Raw genomic sequence first — 23726 nt, 5'->3', positions numbered from 1 at the left:
GGGTTTCGGTCCTTGTCACAGGTCCGGGTTTCGGTCCTTGTCACAGGTCCGGGTTTCGATCCTTGTCACAGGTCCGGGTTTCGGTCCTTGTCACAGGTCCGGGTTTCGATCCTTGTCACAGGTCCGGGTTTCGGTCCTTGTCACAGGTCCGGGTTTCGATCCTTGTCACAGGTCCGGGTTTCGGTCCTTGTCACAGGTCCGGGTTTCGGTCCTTGTCACAGGTCCGGGTTTCGATCCTTGTCACAGGTCCGGGTTTCGATCCTTGTCACAGGTCCGGGTTTCGGTCCTTGTCACAGGTCCGGGTTTCGATCCTTGTCACAGGTCCGGGTTTCGGTCCTTGTCACAGGTCCGGGTTTGTGACCGAAACGTCGATTCGTTGAGAATGAAATTCCCTTTTTTGAAGACCTCGGGAGTGCGATACTTTGTGCTATTGGGGAATTGTTTGCAGCTGATATTTGCTCCCCCAATGGGTGGAACTCCCAGCACCGAGGCGCCCGGTGCTGCGCCCGGTGCTGTGCCCCGCGCTGCGTCCCGCGCTGCACCCTGTACTGTACCCCGTGCTGTGCCCCGTGCTGTGCCCCGTGCTGTACCCCGTGCTGTGCCCCGTGCTGTGCCCCGTGCTGTGCCCCGTGCTGTGCCCCGTGCTGTGCCCCGTGCTGTGCCCCGTGCTGTGCCCCGTGCTGTACCCCGTGCTGTGCCCCGTGCTGTGCCCCGCGCTGTACCCTGTGCTGTGCCCCGTGCTGTGGACTGTGCTGTGCCCTGCGCTGTACCCTGTGCTGTGCCCTGTGCCCTGTGCCCCGTGCTGTGCCCCGTGCTGTACCCCGTGCTGCGCCCCGTGCTGTTCCCCGTGCTGTGCCCCGTGCTGCGCCCTGTGCTGTGCCCCGTGCTGTACCCCGTGCTGTGCCCCGTGCTGTGCCCTGCGCTGTACCCCGTGCTGTACCCCGTGCTGTGCCCTGTGCTGTACCCCGTGCTGTGCCCTGTGCTGCGCCCTGTGCGGTACCCCGTGCTGTGCCCTGTGCTGTACCCCGTGCTGTGCCCCGTGCTGTGCCCTGTGCTGTGCCCTGTGCTGTGCCCAGTGCCCCGTGCTGTGCCCTGTGCTGTACCCCGTGCTGTGCCCTGCGCTGTACCCCGTGCTGTGCCCTGTGCTGTGCCCAGTGCCCTGTGCTGTGCCCTGCGCTGTACCCTGTACTGTGCCCCGTGCTGTGCCCTGTGCTGTGCCCCGTGCTGTACCCTGTGCTGTGCCCCGTGCTGTGCCCTGCGCTGTACCCTGTGCTGTGCCCCGTGCTGTGCCCCGTGCTGTGCCCTGTGCTGTGCCCTGTGCGGTACCCCGTGCTGTGCCCTGCGCTGTACCCTGTGCTGTGCCCCGTGCTGTGCCCTGTGCTGTGCCCTGTGCTGTGCCCTGTGCTGTACCCCGTGCTGTGCCCCGTGCTGTGCCCTGTGCTGTGCCCTGTGCGGTACCCCGTGCTGTGCCCTGCGCTGTACCCTGTGCTGTGCCCCGTGCTGTGCCCTGTGCTGTGCCCTGTGCTGTGCCCCGTGCTGTGCCCCGTGCTGTGCCCTGTGCTGTGCCCTGTGCTGCGCCCCGTGCTGTGCCCTGTGCGGTACCCCGTGCTGTGCCCTGTGCTGTACCCCGTGCTGTGCCCCGTGCTGTGCCCTGTGCTGTGCCCTGTGCTGTACCCCGTGCTGTGCCCTGTGCTGTACCCCGTGCTGTGCCCTGTGCTGTGCCCCGTGCTGTGCCCCGTGCTGTGCCCTGTGCTGTGCCCTGTGCTGTACCCCGTGCTGTGCCCTGTGCTGTACCCCGTGCTGTGCCCTGTGCGGTACCCCGTGCTGTACCCTGTGCTGTGCCCTGTGCTGTGCCCTGTGCTGTACTCCGTGCTGTGCCCCGTGCTGTGCCCTGTGCTGCGCCCCGTGCTGTGCCCTGTGCGGTACCCCGTGCTGTGCCCTGTGCTGTGCCCCGTGCTGTGCCCTGTGCGGTACCCTGTGCTGTGCCCTGTGCTGTACCCTGTGCTGTGCCCTGTGCTGTGCCCCGTGCTGTGCCCTGTGCGGTACCCTGTGCTGTGCCCTGTGCGGTACCCCGTGCTGTGCCCTGTGCTGCGCCCCGTGCTGTGCCCTGTGCGGTACCCCGTGCTGTGCCCTGTGCTGTGCCCCGTGCTGTGCCCTGTGCTGTACTCCGTGCTGTGCCCCGTGCTGTGCCCCGTGCTGTGCCCTGTGCGGTACCCTGTGCTGTGCCCTGTGTTGTGCCCTGTGCTGTACCCCGTGCTGTGCCCTGTGCTGTGCTCTGCGCGGTACCCTGTGCTGTGCCCTGCACTGTGCCCCGTGCTGTACCCTGTGCTGTGCCCCGTGCTGTGCCCTGTGCTGTGCCCCGTGCGGTACCCCATGCTGTGCCTGGTGCTATGCCCTGCGCTGTGCCCCGTGCTGTGCCCTGCGCTGTACCCTGTGCTGTGCCCCGTGCGGTGCCCCGTGCTGTACCCTGCCTGTACCCTGTGCTGTGCCCTGCGCTGTACCCCGTGCTGTGCCCCGTGCTGTACCCCGTGCTGTACCCTGTGCTGTGCCCCGTGCGGTACCCTGTGCTGTGCCCCGTGCGGTACCCTGTGCTGTGCCCCGTGCTGTGCCCCGTGCTGTACCCCGTGCTGTACCCTGTGCTGTGCCCCGTGCGGTACCCTGTGCTGTGCCCCGTGCGGTACCCTGTGCTGTGCCCCGTGCTGTAACTAGTATGTCATTACCACAGCCTACAGGTTAATGATGTGAGAAACAATCCCTGTACTGTGTCTCCTGGAGAAAGTCTCTGTGTATATGGCATATAATGGCACTTTTCTGGGCACACTGTTTATATAAACAGCACGGGCTTTACCTGTTCGTGGGCAAGTTCAGACAAGTGCCCTGCCAGCCCTCTGCCCCACACACAATGCAGAGATTGTGGCGGTGTGGTGTGAAGTTGGCGCTGCCCACAGAAAGCCGTGTGGCAGATAACCCCGGAGTGACAGCTGTGATTAGTACAGCGCGTGCTGATACAGAGAAGTGGAATTAGCACGGAATACTTTGTAACCGCAGAGCATATAGAGTGGGATGTATGTCACTGAGTATACAGGCGATGTTTATCAAAGTCTCCAGCCTGCAACGCTGGTCCAAAAAAACAACACCAGATTTACAAAGGACAGTAAACGCCTATTTTTTTCCTTTGCACCACTTTTAGCCGGGGGTTAGAAGCAGAAGACCTGGCATAATATCCGTGGAGAAAAGCCCAAATAGTGCCGAGATATATAATCTATACTATAATTCAGAAGGTTTGTTTGTTTGTCCGGCTATACAAATCCACACGCTTAATCCTAGAGCCGCCACACTTGGCTTGCTATCTAATACGATCACTTGTGAGCACATTCACATGTCTGAGTCAGGTCTGCACCCCTGCCTTTCCCCATTATCACCTAGCACACAGTGCTCCCACTGCAGCAAGGGATGCTGGGAAATGACATGAAAATAAGCACACCTGTCACCTTTTGCCTGAAATCCATTTTACACGGAACCCTTATAAGCTAATGCTCGCTGTTAACACAGCTTTTAAGCACAGCATGGGAATCAGATGCAAAGCCAGAGAAACCACTCACAGACATGTTTGAACCTTAATGGGTCTCATCAGTGTGAGGTTGGTTGTACTGCTGCTTTGCAACATGTCTGTGAATGGTTTCTCTGGCTTTGAATCTGATTCCCATGCTGTACTTAAAAGCTGTGTTAATAGGTGACATGGTGTGCTCATTTGCATGTAATTTCCCAGAAACCTACTGAACAGCAATACCGGCTCCCTACCTGTACCGAAGCATCGATAAGGGGAAAAAAGGTAGTGCTACACTTTAAGTACATGTTCGCTTTACATACATGCTCTGGACCCATTGCGTACGTTAATGTGGGGTACGCCTGTACCAGTTTATGTGAAAGATTAATGTGTTTTTATTTTCAACGGGTCTTGTCAAATGCAATCTTATCAGACGCTACTTGTGCTTCCCCTTTAGGTGTTTGGCCAGTACTGGCATCAATGAAAGTACAGAAAAGAACAGAGAGGGAGCCACTGACCACATTAGGGGAGGGGGCATGACCCGGCCTGAGTGGCCATGCAGTGATGCGCTGAGGGGGGGGGGGGGGGTAGGAGGATGAAGGAATGAAGGAAGGATGTGTTATTTAAGGGGCTATCGCCCCGTGACCTACCTCCCTCATCCTCAGACCACCTTCCAAAAAGGTTCCCCGCCCCCCGCCCGATCCCTTTGGGGGGTTTCGGGTTTATGGGTAATGTTATGTTTTATGTTTATTGTTATGATTGTTTTGCTACGTGTTATATTTTATACAACAACAAAAACCAGAGGAAAGAGATGTGGGCGTGGTAAAGTGGGGTAACGGGGGTAATGGTGGTAAAGGGGGGTAACGGTGGTAATGGTGGTAAAGGGGGGTAATGGTGGTAATGGTGGTAAAGGGGGTAACGGAGTAAAGGGGGAAATGGTGGTAAAGGGGTTAACGAAGTAAAGGTGGTAACGGTGTTGGTGGTAAAGGGGTAAAGGTGGTAACGGTGTTGGTGGTAAAGGTGGTAACGGTGTTGGTGGTAAAGGTGGTAACGGTGTTGGTGGTAAAGGGGTAACGGTGTTGGTGGTAAAGGGGTAACGGTGTTGGTGGTAAAGGGGTAACGGTGCTGGTGGTAAAGGTGGTAACGGTGTTGGTGGTAAAGGGGTAACGGTGTTGGTGGTAAAGGGGTAACGGTGTTGGTGGTAAAGGGGTAACGGTGTTGGTGGTAAAGGTGGTAACGGTGTTGGTGGTAAAGGTGGTAACGGTGTTGGTGGTAACGGTGTTGCTGGTAAAGGTGGTAACGGTGTTGGTTGTGTTATTACACGGTTATAGCCGGGGAGGTGCGGATTGGTCAGTTTTTCCCAGTTGCTTAATTTTGAGAAATGGGAGGGGGCCAAAGGACGCGCTTCTGGGACAGGGCAAGGTGCGGGGGCCAGAGATGTATTCCTAACAGGGACCCCCCTTACAAGCCAGGAGAGCTCACTGGGTCATGTAGCGGGGGTGAGCAGGATCAGGGTCACTGGGTCATGTAGCGGGGTGAGCAGGATCAGGATCACCGGGGCATGTAGCGGGGTGAGCAGGATCAGGGTCACCGGGGCATGTAGCGGGGTGAGCAGGATCAGGGTCACCGGGGCATGTAGCGGGGTGAGCAGGATCAGGATCACTGGGACATGTAGCGGGGTGAGCAGGGTCACAGGGTCACTGGGACATGTAGCGGGGTGAGCAGGGTCACAGGGTCACTGGGACATGTAGCGGGGGTGAGCAGGATCAGGGTCACTGGGACATGTAGCGGGGTGAGCAGGATCAGGTCACTGGGTCATGTAGCGGGGTGAGCAGGATCAGGTCACTGGGTCATGTAGCGGGGTGAGCAGGATCAGGTCACTGGGACATGTAGCAGGGTGAGCAGGGTCACAGGGTCACTGGGACATGTAGCGGGGGTGAGCAGGATCAGGGTCACTGGGACATGTAGCGGGGTGAGCAGGATCAGGTCACTGGGTCATGTAGCGGGGTGAGCAGGATCAGGTCACTGGGTCATGTAGCGGGGTGAGCAGGATCAGGTCACTGGGTCATGTAGTGGGGGTGAGCAAGGTCACTGGTACATGTAGTGGGGGTGAGCAGGATCAGCTCACTGGGACATGTAGTGGGGGTGAGCAAGGTCACTGGGACATGTAGTGGGGGTGAGCAAGGTCACTGGGACATGTAGTGGGGGTGAGCAAGGTCACTGGTACATGTAGTGGGGGTGAGCAGGATCAGCTCACTGGGACATGTAGTGGGGGTGAGCAAGGTCACCGGGGCATGTAGCGGGGTGAGCAGGGTCAGGTCACTGGGTCATGTAGCGGGGTGAGCAGGATCAGGTCACTGGGACATGTAGCGGGGTGAGCAGGATCAGATCACTGGGACATGTAGCGGGGTGAGCAGGGTCAGGGTCACTGGGGCATGTAGCGGGGTGAGCAGGGTCAGGTCACTGGGTCATGTAGCGGGGTGAGCAGGGTCAGGTCACTGGGTCATGTAGCGGGGTGAGCAGGATCAGGTCACTGGGTCATGTAGTGGGGGTGAGCAAGGTCACTGGGACATGTAGTGGGGGTGAGCAGGGTCAGGTCACTGGTACATGTAGCGGGGTGAGCAGGGTCACAGGGTCACTGGGTCATGTAGCGGGGTTTGCAGGATCAGGGTCATTGGGTGGCGTTACTTATTGACCAGGTTGAGGTGTTTATGTTAATAAAAGGCTGTGGCTATTCGTAGCCAACCACGGTGCCCGTATTTATTGGGTGGGCTAGTAACGGAATGGGCAAAAGTAATGGGGCAGTTGACAATTTCCCTGTAGATACAACGTTGCCCACAGGCATTAAGATGATAAACCCCCACCCTGGAAACATTGAACGTTAGGGGGTGACGGGAGGCGCCCGTGTGAGATGCGAGTTCCCTGTCCCTGAGAATACCGCACGTTTCTGATAACACCCTCTTCTTTTAGAGATACAGTTGAACGCGGTTCTCTCCCACCGTCAGGCCGGGCTTTCTCCCCACCACCGATCTGGCCGTGAGAGCCGCGTCACTAACAGATAACCGGTCACTAACAGATAACCAGTCAGTAACAGATAACCAGTCAGTAACAGATAACCGGTCACTAACAGATAACCGGTCAATAACAGATAACCAGCACATTCGTGTTGACCTCTGATAAAGCCTGGGAGCAGAGATTCTGCAGATTACAGTGACCGAGTGACACAGAGGGACCCCGCTGTTAACCCCTTCCATGCCGGAGGCATGACATTTAATGTATTATTTTTTTTTCTAGGGGGGACTCCCTTGGTTCAGCTTTACTTCCAAGAGCCCCCCACTTCCTGTTACCTGTCCTGTCCTGAGAATAGAGGCAGGGGAACTGTTCTGTTTCGCTTGCTGAGTGTTTCCATTGTCTTTGAAATAAATGAACAAAGGGTCAGAGCGCGGGGTCAGGGTGCAGGGTCTGTGCGCAGTTTCAGGGTGCAGTGTCAGGGTGCAGGGTCTGTGCGTGGGGTCAGGGCATATGGTCAGTGCGAGGGGTCTGTGCGCAGTGTCAGGGTGCAGGGTCTGTGCGCAGTGTCAGGGTGCAGGGTCGGTGCGTGGGGTCAGGGCACATGGTCAGTGCGAGGGGTCAGGGCATGGGGTTAGTGCGTGGGGTCAGTGCATGGGTCAGGGTGCAATATCAGGGTGCAGGGTCAGTGCACAATATCAGGGTGCAGGGTCAGTGCGTGGGGTCAGTGTGCATTATCAGTGGGGTCAGTGATTGTAGTGCGCAATGTCAGGGTACATGGTACGGGGTCAGTGCGTGGGTTCAGAGCACAGGGTCATGGCGCAGGACAGGGCATGGGGTCAGTCAGTGGGGTCACTGCAGTGGGTCAGGGTGCAAGGTCAGAGCGCTGGGTCAGGGTGCAGGGTCAACAAAAATGTGTGTGTTTTGTGAGATGAGTTTTGGGCCATGCTGGCATTGTAGGAGTTAAAATGCTGCTGTATGAGACCCCCGGCCCTGTGTGAGACCCCCGGCCCTGTGTGAGACCCCCGGTGTAAGGCCCCTGTTTGAGCCCCCCCGGCATGAGACCCCTTCTCACACATGTAAATAAACTGTGCGCGTTCTGTAAGCAGCTCGCGCTCTCCTGGGCTGAAAGAATGGGGAATTCCTTCTCCCGAGGAAACCTTCCCGGGCAGGAGGGAGACGTCATGTAACACACACACCACACATCACACACACACACCATACACACACAACACACACACATACACACCACACACACATACACACACCACATACACACATCACACACACACACACATACACACATCCGCGGAGGGTATGTAAGGAGATGGCCGAGTCAGAGAACCAGACGATCTTGTGGCTTGAGTCGGTGAAGCGCGGGCGGGCTTTTCAACGTTGCTCTGTTACGAATAGCAGAGTAACCGGCTTCATTTTTGGAGATAGGAAAGCCTGCACTGCAGATACTAAGTCAGACGTCAGGTCCAAGTTCTCATTTTAGCAAGAGGCGTTCGCGGCTAGGGTCTCTAGCCGAAAAGAGGACCAGGAAGCCGGGAGGGATTTCCCGGTCAGGGTAAGCCTTCCGAAGCAGGCTCCCTGCACCTATTTTTAGCCTTGTTTTCACCCCCGGTATGTGTGTATTTTACCTGTATCTTTGTATTTCACGCGTTTACAAGAATAAACTCCATTTTATTCCACTAACTTATTGAAAGATCCCGGTTAAAAGGTGTTAAAAGTCCTGGTCTCCTGTGACCCGCTCCACCAAACCAAATGATGCCAATGATGGGAGATCGAATAGGAGAACAACTGCCAATAACATAATGGAACAAAATGTGTTCACGAGTAAGTCATCAATCTCTACTAAAACGTTGAACATCATACCAGCGAAATTACACATCCTCATCCCAGGCACCTCTGAACAATGTTGGAGGGGCTGCAAACTTCATGGGTCTATGCTACACATCTGGTGGGATTGACCTCTTGTCCAACCATTCTGGGACGAGGTAATTGAGATAATTGAGATCATTTCTCCTATCACATTGCCCAGTGACCCACGGATCACACTATTAAACAGAGATTGCACCCCAGGGCATAGACTTAGAAAAACACTAACCTTCCATTTACTAAATGCTGATATTCCCCTATGCGGTTCACGTCAAAGGCTTCCGCAGGAGTGATTGACTCCTGAGGAAGCCATTGGTGGTGAAACGCGTAGACTCTACAGATCGAGTGTGGGACGTCCTTCATCCCTACTACAGTCGGGTGAGAATATTGGACACGCTGATGTGTGATGCCGACACAAGCCGAGGTGGTGAGACTGCAACCTATGCACATCTTGGGAGTTCCTGGTTTCATTAATACTTGTTTTAAAGAATGTTCAAATGTGATTGCGCACATGTGATTGGTTTTTACATTTGGAATATAAAGAGATTTTCCATACAGTCTGCAGGCACTATTGTGTCCTATCTCTGTTACCATGAGAGTTTCCTGTTGACCAGTCTTCTCCAGCAGATATTGTCACGTTTTGGCTGTGTGTAACATCTGAAGTGTTACATATAAAGTGTCTGTGGAGTTAATACTGGAGTTATCATTGGAGGTGGATACTACCAGAAGATCTGTTCTCTGCACCACAACAACAACAACAACAACAACACTGTATGAACAATTATAGACAGCACTCTAAATAATGAATAAAAAATCATGAAGTACAGGGTGCAAACGGTACAAAGTGGGCCCAAACAACCCCACTGAAGATCATATAAACCAAAACAAGGGCTCCAGCACACACTGATTAATAGAGAAAACCAAAGAGTCACGGAATAAGCCAAAAATGTAATAGCGGTAATAATAGAACAATAGGTATCACACAAATATGGAAATGCTACACGACTATAAATGCAGTATATATGGATCTTAAAAGGCACAAGAGTAGGGGGGAGAGACACAGGGAAGGGGAGTGGGGGAAAAAACACTACAAACAAATAAACATAGAATAAGACAATGTGGGAGGGTAAGAGGGGCAACAGCAACAACAACCTTGTAACTGTGAGGACGTGACTTTCTAAAAGCTCTGATAATGTGTACTCTTCCTATCCTCCATTAACTGGTTTAGTCTCTCCTGCATCTCACTGTAACCTCCCTATTGCTTTTTATATTTACTGTTTCCTCACTCCTATGTGAGCATTTCTGTTCTCTCCAACTTCCCTACTCCCCTCCTATCCACATTTCTTCATCTCTCCTCCCCTCCACCTATGCCTGTGCCCATAAGCTGCACCATTATTTATACACCTCTTTCCCTACCCCTTCCTATTGCTGGGGATATCTCTCCTAATCCTGGACCCAGCCATGTACACACCTGCTCCCATACATGCCTCCTTCCCACCTCTTCCCCTGCTAATGGTACAGTACTGTACAGTATCTAATTTAAAGCTGCAGTTCAGTCAATATCCTGCATGTGTTTTTTTTTAATAAATCAGTTCTGTAGTAAGAAAAAATACTTTTAGCATTTTCTGTTTTAAAAAAAACAACTTTGAAAGACCAATTTTCTTGTATTCTATTTTAACAGCCATTTGCTAAAGCACTGCCCCTTCATGTCCTGTCACAAGCTCTGGCACACCCCTTTGTCAGCACTGCCCTCCCTCTAGCACTTGTCAGTGCAGGAATGCTCATGAATATTCATGAGCTTCCACTGCCAGTCAAGCAGATTATAAACAAATGCCAGCTTTTAATATGTCACCAAATTTCGACCTATCAATACATGGAAAACGAATTTACCGGCAGCTATACTGTTCTTTAGCTAATTAGAGATTGCCCACATGAAACTATTGAAGTAAAAAAATAAATGCAAAAAAAAAAAAAAGACTGAACTGCAGCTTTAACACTGACTAACCTTGAAACTTGTCCCACAAATCAAGCATCCCAATAGCCTGCACTCATGGTTACTGTCCCACACTCAGTCACTTATACCACCCATTGTGGCAAAGCACTGCCATCTACAGCACTTATTCCCTCACCTGCTGTCTCTGTAATTCTGCCATCACACCACTTAGATTGTAAGCTCTTTGGGGCAGGGATTTGATTTCCTATTGTCTGATTTTGCTGCGCTTATTGTATTATAATTCCCCGTACTCTATTCTTTGTGAAGCGTTGAGTACACTTTTGGCGCTATATAAATAAAGACATACATATGCCATTTTAAAGTGGGGAATATGTGGATAACCTCCTGGCTTTCAGGCCCCTTAATATTCCTGGAAACATATTACACTTTTTTGTCTCTTCTATTTCCGGTGTCACTTCGTACTCCCCGACGCAGAGAATATTCTCATTTGGAAGCCCTTGAGAAACAGTTCCTCATCAGCGTTTGAATCCCACTTGTTAAAAATCCCATTTTATATGTATTTTCCCTAATAATATAATAATTATTTTGTCACTTGATTCACCTCCGTTGGCTTCTATTTTTTGTTTTTCACTATTGTAGGTAGCATTTGAATAACGTAAATGTATTTCACATTGTAGTGACACAGTATAAGGATTTATATCTTTTATATAATCATTAGTAAGTGGGGGCCATTTTTATATTTATTTTCATATTGGGAATGCCAATTTGGAACATCTTGTGTGTTTATTTACTAAATGCTTCCAGAGATACAATTCCGGTGTTTTGGAAACAACAGTACACACCCCACAGTGGGCGCTTGGCTCTCCAGGGGTGCGGGGCATGTACTCTGTGGAGAAATTGACCTATATCCTACAAGATAAAAGTGCCACATTTGAAGAGTGGTGGCATCCACGGATCTGCTACACTTCCACGTTGGCGTAGTAGCAACAATTCATTGGAAAATGAGTGAGGTGCGCTCAAAATCAACTGTGTTTATCTGCCGCAGCTGAGTGCCCTGGGTAGTATGAACAAATAATGTTCTGAACATAAAAGATGCAGCAAGCCAAAAAAGAACGGGGCAAAACATCCAGGGTACAAGTTAAAGAAAGACGACTAGCGCAAAGAATATGTTCCAGTAATAAAAGATTTATATTAATAATAAGATAGAGAAAGCACAAATATGTGCCATATAGAAGATACACCTGAGAATGCTGAGCAATAAGGTAAAATTAGAATGATACAAGATTACCAGAAGCTCCTTATATGCTGTGTCGCCGTTGAAAGGGCCACAGTGTAGCTGCCCTACGATAGAGGCAATGCTGCTAGGGAAAGCACCCGCTCTCAGCTCGGCAGTGCAGGCCGCTAGTGCCTCAGCAGTAGGTGATTTAGCCCAGCCTGTCCACTCCACGTCTGGTTCCACTTGATACCGGATAGGGAAAGCACCCACTCCCGGTGTGATGTTCTCAGCGGTCACGTGGTTGCACAGTGGAGAGTTCACAAACTCACGCTAAGGCTGCAGGCATAGACTATTGCACCGCTCCACCTCGTCTTCTAAGTGGCTGAGTGCAAAACAGCACCAAAAAGGAGCATCAGTGACAGTTCACTACTAAATACCAAAATATAGATACAGAATAAAAAATGGATAAAAGAGCACACAATCTATTTCCTATCCAACGCATTTCGTATCATAAAAGATACTTGATCAGGATATGATTGATTGTGGAACAGTGTGCTATTGAATCCCAAAGGCAAATAAAAATGGGCGTGGGGTTGAAAATCAATTAGAACACCTCACATCCCATTAGTGACCATTAGAACAATTTCAACAGCAGCTTTAATTAATCAGGAGTGAACATGCAAGATCACACCCTTCCAGAAAGCTTTTAATGTTAGCCACAAAGTAGCAACAAACTGATCTCCCACTATTTCATGAATCCCTTCCCCCCACTGTTAAGGACACCCAACTACTACGCATACCCTTGGCCTTGGGTTCCCGCACGCAGCGCCTCGCCCCAATCCAAAATAATAGGGTGTTCCGGATGGCGATGCTTTATGGCGCTTTTCAGTCATGCTTCCTTCACAAGTTATCACCCGTGGGTGCTTCTGCTGTGCTCCCCGCCAGGTCCCGTCGGACTTCCTTTTAACCCTGCGGATCTTTCCATGCCCTCGTGTTATTATTAATGGCATATTGTGCTACCCTGGGACCCTGCTGCTTTCCCCTTTTTTGCTTGTTTCTGTTTGCCTCGTTGGGTTTATTCACCGAACGTTACATGCTTATCCCCCGCGGGAAATAGCCAAAACGGAACGAGGCGCAACCGCCCGCAGCACAAATCCTGTGTGGTAAATAAATGTGTACTAAAAGTGAACACACACAGGTCCAAAACCCCGGCGTAGGTGCGTAGTGTAAATGCGCCGGCCTCTGCGGGCGCATGGCGTTAGACGTGTGTTCACCTGGCCGCCGTTTTGCACCCAGCTTGTCTTATCCCGGACTTGTGCGGTTCTGCTATCTGTGGTTCAGCCACTGTGAGGCGCTCCGACGGACCTGCACTGAATGCACATCTGTGCAGGACGCGTGTGCAGCGCCTTCCAGCCCAGCAGGAACTATCATCATACCGGATACTAGAGGCTGAGAGGAGGATCGCCTGAGCGTGCGCGGTGGGAGCAGCCGAGCCCTGGATCGTGCTATCGAGAGGCGCGCGTGTCCTCGTGAAAACAACACCCGCTGCTTGTTTTTATCATCAATCTTGTGAGTGCGATTTGTGCTTTCCGATGCGTGGCAGCATTAAAACATTACACGCTGTCCTTTCTTGCTGGCTTTACTCATTAGGTCATTTGCCGATTTGTCCTGTTACCTGGAGGGACCGTTTGTCACTGAGGGTATTTCCTGCGGGTGTTTGCGCCTCGTTCCTTTTCTGCGATCTCCCACGGAGCGGGAGACCGGGTTTTTGGGAGAGCTGCATCCCCTGTAGGGTTTAATATCCTGTTTGTATCATTTCTATTACATTTGGTGTATCTCTTGCAGTCTTTTCTTCTTTTTTTTTATCGCCTGTTGAGACTGGGGACAGCGAGACGGCGAAGATGACATACACATGACAAAACGGATACAAGCATGTGATGTGCACCTTGACTGCTGGTACTTGGCTACTGACTGTGGGATTTCCCTGTGCCTTGGTGTTTCAACTATGTAACAGAAGTAAAAATATGAAAGTTGATAAAAAGCCAGTGTTTTCTCAACCCTGCCAAGAACTCAGATATACCGAACCTCAGTAATAACCAATGTGTTTCCCTGCACGAATATACTGGACTTATCTTAAATATGTCACTGCTTGAGTATTACCAGCATGCTCTGGCCTAGGATGTTTGAGAAACACGTATATACCATAAGCCAGAGGGGCTAAACTCCAGCCCTCACGCTTCCCCCCAACAGGTCTTCAAGATATCTCAGCTTCAGCACAGGTGGCTCAATCAGTTCCTACTTCAGCACAGGTGGCTCAATCAGAGGCTGTCTTCAGCTGAGCCTCTGCTTTAGCCACTGTCACAGGAGACCAGGGATTTACATCTTTATACCGGGATCAAATCACCGAGCAAAACCAAGAAGTAAAGCAAATGGCGATTTATTCCTTAGAAACAGACGTGCACACAACGGATTGCAAATAACAGGAGAAAACACACTTACTGGGGGTCTGGGCTACAAAACTAACCTTTCCTAGTGAAAGAGTCCATAAAATAAAGTCTTTAGGTTACCGGGACTCAGCCCGAAAAGTCCTGGAACTCATTTTGGCACAAGCTACCGGACGCCACCGCAGTATCTCTCGGTGTGTAGTTCCAGCCACGGCCGCTACGTTCTATTCTTAGAACGTGGCTCCGAAAAGTGAAACTTAGAAAATGTCTTGACTTGAAAATCTCTGAAGCCGCTCGCTGCTATTTCTCCCAGAGCATCTTTTGGTGTTTTCAAATTTGCCGCTGCTGTCTTAGCGCTTAGAATCTGAGGTCCGGATTGGCTGCTGGGTTTCTTATAGTATTTCAGATTCATTCATGAAATACTACAGCCAATCCGAGCCTGGGAACTTTACAACCAGCCAATCAGAGGGCTGCCAGTCTTCCAAAGCCAGGCAAGCGGTTCTTCTGAATGCAACGAGGGCATGCGCCAGTGTGCCACCGTAGCCACTTGTTGTTCAGAAACCACCCACTGGGTTAGGTGCCTCCAAGTCTGGGAAGGCAAACGCTGGCCGCGATGGCTGGCATTGAGGGTACGCCACCTAACCATCCTGCCAAATGGCTTTAACACCTCTGGCAGCATCTGTGGCTTTGAAGTATGGACCATGGGCAGACTCAATGGCACCACAAACTGGTAGCGCACTAGCCCCCCTCAGAGTACCATCTTTAAATGTCCCAGCTTATAAGTATAATACATTTACAAACATATCAGTTTAATAAAAATATACTTTTACACTTTTACCTTGTCTAAGTATTTTGGGCTATGAGGGGTAGAATGGGACTATATCATTTTATTCCCACTAGTCATATCCCCCACACACTGTAAACCTCACTTAGACTGTAAAAACCTTATAGCCACATTGGCTATTAAACATTTTATGAAACATGAAAAATATTTCCCATTTTTCTTCTAAGTCCCGAAGTGAAATTAAAAGATGCTTAGCTGCAATCCCAGAGCTATATCTCCTTCCCTTAGCTGCACTCCCAGAGCTATATCTCCTTCCCTTAGCTGCACTCCCAGAGCTGTATCTCCTTCCCTTAGCTGCACTCCCAGAGCTGTAACTCCTTCCCTTAGCTGCAATCCCAGAGCTGTAACTCCTTCCCTTAGCTGCACTCCCAGGGCTGTAACTCCTTCCCTTAGCTGCAATCCCAGAGCTGTATCTCCTTCCCTTAGCTGCACTCTCAGGGCTGTATCTCCTTCCCTTAGCTGCACTCCCAGAGCTGTAACTCCTTCCCTTAGCTGCACTCCCAGAGCTGTATCTCCTTCCCTTAGCTGCACTCTCAGACCTGTAACTCCTTCCCTTAGCTGCAATCCCAGAGCTGTAACTCCTTCCCTTAGCTGCACTCCCAGAGCTGTAACTCCTTCCCTTAGCTGCACTCCCAGAGCTGTATCTCCTTCCCTTAGCTGCACTCCCAGAGCTGTATCTCCTTCCCTTAGCTGCACTCCCAGAGCTGTATCTCCTTCCCTTAGCTGCACTCCCAGAGCTGTATCTCCTTCCCTTAGCTGCACTCCCAGAGCTGTAACTCCTTCCCTTAGCTGCAATCCCAGAGCTGTAACTCCTTCCCTTAGCTGCACTCCCAGAGCTGTAACTCCTTCCCTTAGCTGCAATCCCAGAGCTGTAACTCCTTCCCTTAGCTGCAATCCCAGACCTGTAACTCCTTCCCTTAGCTGCACTCCCAGAGCTGTATCTCCTTCCCTTAGCTGCACTCCCAGAGCTGTAACTCCTTCCCTTAGCTGCACTCCCAGAGCTGTATCTCCTTCCCTTAGCTGCACTCCCAGAGCTGTATCTCCTTCCCTTAGCTGCACTCCCAGAGCTGTATCTCCTTCCCTTAGCTGCAATCCCAGAGCTGTATCTCCTTCCCTTAGCTGCAATCCCAGAGCTGTATCTCCTTCCCTTAGCTGCACTCCCAGAGCTGTATCTCCTTCCCTTAGCTGCACTCCCAGAGCTGTAACTCCTTCCCTTAGCTGCACTCCCAGAGCTGTAACTCCTTCCCTTAGCTGCACTCCCAGAGCTGTAACTCCTTCCCTTAGCTGCAATCCCAGAGCTGTATCTCCTTCCCTTAGCTGCACTCCCAGAGCTGTATCTCCTTCCCTTAGCTGCACTCCCAGAGCTGTATCTCCTTCCCTTAGCTGCACTCCCAGAGCTGTAACTCCTTCCCTTAGCTGCAATCCCAGAGCTGTATCTCCTTCCCTGTATCTCCTTCCCTTAGCTGCACTCCCAGAGCTGTAACTCTTTTCTGTACTGAAACTAGGACTTAGGTTTCATAAAACCTCTCGCAACTTAATATACAGTTGGAGAAACCCCCCAGAACCTCTATACTGATTCGGGGGTACCTGGGCATTTACTTGGGGACACTCACTAATTTAGGGAACCTTGACTGTACCCGGGATACATAAATCCCTATGCCCTCATTTACCTTTCTGGTCTGTGCTGAAGCAGGGAAACCTGGCGGTGAGTCGCGTAACTGTTTTTAAGGGAGGATTTTGACCGGAGTGATGTGTCGATATGTCCCTGGGATTCTGACCTGATTCCCTGATACATTTTTGGGGTAACCAGCACCTCTGGACCCTTTCTACCTAGACACAATCTGACAACACTTTTACCGCATGTTCCCCCCTGAAACTCCTAGCCTGAGCATCTCCTGGAAAGGTAAAATACACATAAAGGGGCCTATGCAGTAAATGTTCATAAGCCACTTATCGAGCACTTATCGCCCAAAATGCCTACTGCTATTCAGTAAGCAGTGATAAGTGGGCAAAAAAAGACTGAATCGTCCCAAAAAATTGCTCATAAAAAAAATCACTGAGGCAGCAGAGATAAGCCACTTATCGCCACATTTCGGCATGTTCATAAACTCGCTCAATTCTTGTAGCAGTGATTTGGCTATGAACGCCTATCACCGCTCTAGAATGGTGATTTTATCACAAAATCCTCACGCCAGAAAAAGTTGGCTTAAAGGTGTTGGAAACCTGCAGAGAAGCGGCGAGATGGGACTTCGAAAAAAAAATGCATTTTTCCTGCATAGGATTGATGCCGGGAATCTCTGCAGCTGATATCCATTAATATTAGCACCGGAGACCCCTGGCATGAATCCTGTGCAATAAAAATGCATTTACAGTAAACTTCATTACCATAGCGGATAGCCTCAGGGACCCCCTACTGGGAATAAAATGCATAGGAGATACCAGCACCCCATAGCGGGGCCTGTATCTTGGGAAGTAGGGGGTCCCTGAGGCTGAAACCAATGCAGTTCAGCTCAGGAGACCCCCTGCGCATCTAAACTATTAACAAAATTAAAATGTATACACATGCATTTCGGGCGATATTTGCACAGGGGGAGACGGCTCTCTCAAAGCAGCTCTCTCTGCAGCAGATACAACTCGCCGGGTAAGGCCTTTTCAGAGGATTCCCGGCTTATCACCTGTTTTGTGAATTTTGCTGTGACAGGTAATAAAGGCTTTCTGATATCGTGATAGCAACGTTCATAAAAAGGGTGATTTAAATGGCCCGGTGATTTTTATATGAACCTTTCATCACATTCATTGCAGGCACAATACATAGGTTGAAGAGCTGACACTCCAAACCCTGAAACAGGGCTCAGAGGTAACCAGCCGGGCATAATTCCTTTATTGATGGCCTGGTTACCCCTTCACCGTCACAGCCACCTGTGCTGAAGCTGGGATATTTTGAAAACCTGAGTTGTTGGGGGGTCTTCAGGACTAAAATTTAGCCCCCCTGCCGATAGATACAGTATGACTGTGATGGGGACTGGGTGAGCTTGCTCCTTTAATCTGGGGGTACAGTATGAGCCACCCCAATTAACTGCAAGACTGATTTATTCTGCGCTAATTCTTGTTCATAGGAGTCTATAGCAGGGTTAATTTAGGACACAATTGAAACAACTTGCATCATTTTGAGAGAGGGAGAAGAGAGAGGGGTGAGGGGGGACGAGGGAGAAGAGAGGGAGGGATGAAGGAGAGGTGACGGGGGTGAGGGGGGATTAGGGAGGGGATAGGGAAGAGTGAGGGAGGAGAGAGGGGGTGAGGGGGGATGGAGAGGTGACGGGGGTGAGGGGGGATTAGGGAGGAGATAGGGAAGAGTGAGGGAGGAGAGAGAGGGGTGAGGGGGGATGAAGGAGAGGTGACGGGGGTGAGGGGGGATTAGGGAGGAGATAGGGAAGGGTGAGGGAGGAGAGAGGGGGTGAGGGGGGATGAAGGACGAAGGACGAAGGGAGGGGAGAGGGAGATGTGAGGAAGAGGTGAGGGGTTAGGGAGGAGTTACATGGCGCACAGATTATAATGAGATGCATCAAACTCTGCGCCCTTTGCGTTTGCGTCACAAAAACCCGCAGCTCAGAGGTGTAAACTTCTTTGGCCAACACTGCGTCACACGCAAGAAACACATCGATACATTTGATGCAAACGCGAGCAGGAAATGGAGCAAAAAGCGTCAAAACAAACTTCCATTTGCACGTTCTTTACGTTGATAAATCTCCCCGGGGCATCAAGACAAAGCTGGGGCATTTCTGGGAGAAGACAAATCCTAACTGTATCAAATAAAAAAACTCTTTATTGTTTCAGTGGGATGTAGCAGAGTTCTCCGTTTCCGTGGTACACGCGAGGCAGCGCTGGGCGATATCTCCACGCCTGTTATACGCTTTGTGCAGTTATTCCGGATTTCTGTGAATTTATACATCCATAGTGGTCCTATCTCAGGGGAGAGCAGGGGGCATCGTCGCTTTCACCCAGTAACTACACTTTAGTTCAGGGGGGCTCAACTCCTGTCCTGAAGCCCCCCAACAGGTCAGGTTTTCCGGATATCCCAGATGCAGCACAGGTGGCTCATTCAGAGGCGCAGTCGAAGACCTGTGCTGAAGCAGGGACTGATTGAGCCACCTGTGCTGAAGCTGGGACTGATTGAGCCCCCTGTGCTGAAGCTGGGACTCATTGAGCCCCCTGTGCTGAAGCTGTGATATCCTGAAAACCTGACCAGTTGGGGGGGCTTGAGGACAGGGGTTGAGCTCCCCTGAATTATCCTGGACATCTACGTAAGAACCACTGGTCAAACTAAGGCTGATACAGGAAGGCAAACAGTGCCGGACATTTAGCAAACCAGACTGGATCCGTACAGGTAGAGTACAGTACATTGTTTTTCCCGGACAAGTCCCACAGACTGGGAAAAAAAGAAACATTTCTTTTGAAACAATGTAATCAGTGTAATCGGCTTCCTCTGAAAAGGTTAAATTGCTCTCTGAAGTTAATATTCAACTTTGTGGCGTTCCGGTGAATAAATGAGTCAGTTTCTCTTTTCCTTGGAATGCCATGTAACCATTATTGCCCCAATATGCTGCCAAACATAGCAGCAGAACGGAAAAATACTGGCTGCCTACAGCAGGGGTGGGCATCTCTCGCCCACACGGGCCACACACCCCTGCTTTCAGCACAGGCCTTCCACTGCGCTCCTGATTGAGCCACCTGTGCTGAATCAGGGATATCCAGAACACTTGACCTGTTGGTGTCCCCCCGAGGAGTGCAGTCGCCCACCCGCTGCTCTACATATTGCAACAGTTTGGTCAGCAAAGAGATTAGGTAAAGATAGTCAGAACGCTCGGTTGCCCAGGTTTTCAGGATATCCCAGCTTCAGCACAGGTGGCTCAATCAGAGGCTCAGTCGAAGACTGAGCCTCTGATTGAGCCACCTGTGCTGAAGCTGAGAGTGATTGAGCCACCCTGTGCTGAAGCAGGGATATCCAGAAAACTTGACCTGTTAGGAGGGGGGGCTTGAGGACGGAAGTTGACCCCCCCCCCCTGGGATAACTGTAGTTGGTGCTTACTGGGAAACAAATCAGACAAGGATACGGATTTGAAACCCGCGCTGAACCATGAAATGTGTCTCGCAGTAACCACAGTTTCTGGTGCTCCTCAGCCCTTTCTTTCGTGATAAGACTGTTTGTGTTCTGCGCACAGCGATTACAATGCTATCAGCCGTTACAGGAGCGGCTCCTCTCCAGGAGAATGGAGGGGGGGGGGGTGAAGGGGGGGGACGTGGCATGATTAACTCATGCAGAACCATGAGGTGTGGCCCTGTGGCAGCAAGAGGGTTAATACGTCCAATAACGGCGATGTGAAACAGTTACACATTTTAAGATATTTATTTTGCCCGTTTCCCTGTCTTTTGGCGATCAGACTGTTTGTCAGCCGTTAAAACTAGGGGTGAATTGTTCTTGTTTTGTCCACTGTTGGTGTATTTATTGTGAACAACAACACAGATCAGGCTCTCACAAATTCTCAATGGCCCAACTGCTTGAGAGCTCTCGAAAATATCCAAATATCCAAATATATATATATATATATATATGACACACAGAGAAGCCTGCAACAGACCTATATAAATAAACTGTGCTAAAACCAGTTCAATGAGGTGTAAAAATAACACCACTAGCGGTGCTGGGGCTGGGAATAACATGGGAATAATATGAAACCCTAATAGCACTCTTCTTCCCCTGATAGCACGCTTATTCCCCTGATAGCACGCTTATTCCCCTGATAGCACGCTTCTTCCCCTGATAGCACTCTTCTTCCCGATAGCACGCTTCTTCCCCTGATAGCACGCTTCTTCCCCTGATAGCACGCTTCTTCCCCTGATAGCACTCTTCTTCCCCTGATAGCACTCTTCTTCCCCTGATAGCACGCTTCTTCCCCTGATAGCACGCTTCTTCCCCTGATAGCACGCTTCTTCCCCTGATAGCACTCTTCTTCCCCTGATAGCACGCTTCTTCCCCTGATAGCACGCTTCTTCCCCTGATAGCACGCTTCTTCCCCTGATAGCACTCTTCTTCCCCTGATAGCACTCTTCTTCCCCTGATAGCACGCTTCTTCCCCTGATAGCACGCTTCTTCCCCTGATAGCACGCTTCTTCCCCTGATAGCACTCTTCTTCCCCTGATAGCACGCTTCTTCCCCTGATAGCACGCTTCTTCCCCTAATAGCACGCTTCTTCCCCTGATAGCACTCTTCTTCCCCTGATAGCACGCTTCTTCCCCTGATAGCACGCTTCTTCCCCTGATAGCACGCTTCTTCCCCTGATAGCACGCTTCTTCCCCTGATAGCACTCTTCTTCCCCTGATAGCACGCTTCTTCCCCTGATAGCACGCTTCTTCCCCTGATAGCACGCTTCTTCCCCTGATAGCACTCTTCTTCCCCTGATAGCACTCTTCTTCCCCTGATAGCACGCTTCTTCCCCTGATAGCACGCTTCTTCCCCTGATAGCACTCTTCTTCCCCTGATAGCACGCTTCTTCCCCTGATAGCACGCTTCTTCCCCTGATAGCACGCTTCTTCCCCTGATAGCACGCTTCTTCCCCTGATAGCACTCTTCTTCCCCTGATAGCACGCTTCTTCCCCTGATAGCACGCTTCTTCCCCTGATAGCACTCTTCTTCCCCTGATAGCACGCTTCTTCCCCTGATAGCACGCTTCTTCCCCTGATAGCACTCTTCTTCCCCTGATAGCACGCTTCTTCCCCTGATAGCACTCTTCTTCCCCTGATAGCACGCTTCTTCCCCTGATAGCACGCTTCTTCCCCTGATAGCACGCTTCTTCCCCTGATAGCACGCTTCTTCCCCTGATAGCACTCTTCTTCCCCTGATAGCACTCTTCTTCCCCTGATAGCACGCTTCTTCCCCTGATAGCACGCTTCTTCCCCTGATAGCACGCTTCTTCCCCTGATAGCACTCTTCTTCCCCTGATAGCACGCTTCTTCCCCTGATAGCACGCTTCTTCCCCTAATAGCACGCTTCTTCCCCTGATAGCACTCTTCTTCCCCTGATAGCACGCTTCTTCCCCTGATAGCACGCTTCTTCCCCTGATAGCACGCTTCTTCCCCTGATAGCACGCTTCTTCCCCTGATAGCACTCTTCTTCCCCTGATAGCACGCTTCTTCCCCTGATAGCACGCTTCTTCCCCTGATAGCACGCTTCTTCCCCTGATAGCACTCTTCTTCCCCTGATAGCACTCTTCTTCCCCTGATAGCACGCTTCTTCCCCTGATAGCACGCTTCTTCCCCTGATAGCACTCTTCTTCCCCTGATAGCACGCTTCTTCCCCTGATAGCACGCTTCTTCCCCTGATAGCACGCTTCTTCCCCTGATAGCACGCTTCTTCCCCTGATAGCACTCTTCTTCCCCTGATAGCACGCTTCTTCCCCTGATAGCACGCTTCTTCCCCTGATAGCACTCTTCTTCCCCTGATAGCACGCTTCTTCCCCTGATAGCACGCTTCTTCCCCTGATAGCACTCTTCTTCCCCTGATAGCACGCTTCTTCCCCTGATAGCACGCTTCTTCCCCTGATAGCACGCTTCTTCCCCTGATAGCACGCTTCTTCCCCTGATAGCACGCTTCTTCCCCTGATAGCACGCTTCTTCCCCTGATAGCACGCTTCTTCCCCTGATAGCACGCTTCTTCCCCTGATAGCACGCTTCTTCCCCTGATAGCACTCTTCTTCCCCTGATAGCACGCTTCTTCCCCTGATAGCACTCTTCTTCCCCTGATAGCACGCTTCTTCCCCTGATAGCACGCTTCTTCCCCTGATAGCACGCTTCTTCCCCTGATAGCACGCTTCTTCCCCTGATAGCACGCTTCTTCCCCTGATAGCACTCTTCTTCCCCTGATAGCACGCTTCTTCCCCTGATAGCACGCTTCTTCCCCTGATAGCACTCTTCTTGGCTGTGGACATGTTTTACTGCTGGACTTATGCTAAGTATCTTTTGCACCATATTTGGACTTTGTTGCATATCATCTGTCAATCAGCCAACCTCTGTGTGCGCCAAATTTCACCTATTCTATCTACTGCATATTATTGCTGCTATACACACACTGACTCTCTATAGGGGTTGTTTTTTCAGTAGTTACTGACCGGGCCGGTCTGAGTTGTTAGAGGCAAACATTGGGTGGCTTCTACACTCGTTATTTTCTGGTGCAGCTATTCCATCTGCTGAGCATATAGTACCAGCTTCTTACTACACGTTTCCACATTACAGTTCAGCAACATGTTCTCCCTTTAGACTTATTCAGATTTAGTAACAGCCTATTTCAGCTTGTTATGTTTGTCTTTAAGGAGTTATAACACTATCTCACAGCAGGCAGGGCACCACCGCTCCCTTTTTAACCTATGTATGTTTCATGTATGTTTATTTGTGATTAATACATTTCGTTACTTTTGTATGCTAGAGTGCTATCAGGGGATTCTTTTTTCTGTGTTGGTTTTCATATATATATATATATCTATATATATATATATATATATATATATATATATATATATATATACAGTGTTCGACAAACCTATACATTTGCTCGCCCCGGGCGAGTGGATTTAACCCCCGGGCGAGTAAATATTGGCCCAAGCAGCACACGTTTGGTACTAGGTGGCGAGCAGCCCACACAAGGATCTTTACCAAGATGTGATTACGGAGCCATCATCAGTAAAACACATAATAATAATAATATAATAACCTTATTTCACATCGCGCTTTTCTCCTGATGGGACTCGCAGCACGTCACGGTTACAGCGCGCGGTGCGCAG

The 23726-nt window shown here is 50.7% G+C and overlaps 1 protein-coding gene across 3 annotated transcripts in view; it reads right to left on the bottom strand.

Moving 5' to 3' along the window:
- Positions 1–23726, bottom strand: part of KCNN4 (potassium calcium-activated channel subfamily N member 4) — a 100592-nt gene that overhangs the window by 62759 nt on the left and 14107 nt on the right. The gene's annotated exons all lie outside the window — the stretch shown is intronic.

The sequence above is a fragment of the Ascaphus truei genome, chromosome 6 (genome assembly GCF_040206685.1).
Source record: "Ascaphus truei isolate aAscTru1 chromosome 6, aAscTru1.hap1, whole genome shotgun sequence".
Classification (NCBI taxonomy): domain Eukaryota; kingdom Metazoa; phylum Chordata; class Amphibia; order Anura; family Ascaphidae; genus Ascaphus; species Ascaphus truei.
This window is presented reverse-complemented; position numbering and strand designations above follow the sequence as displayed.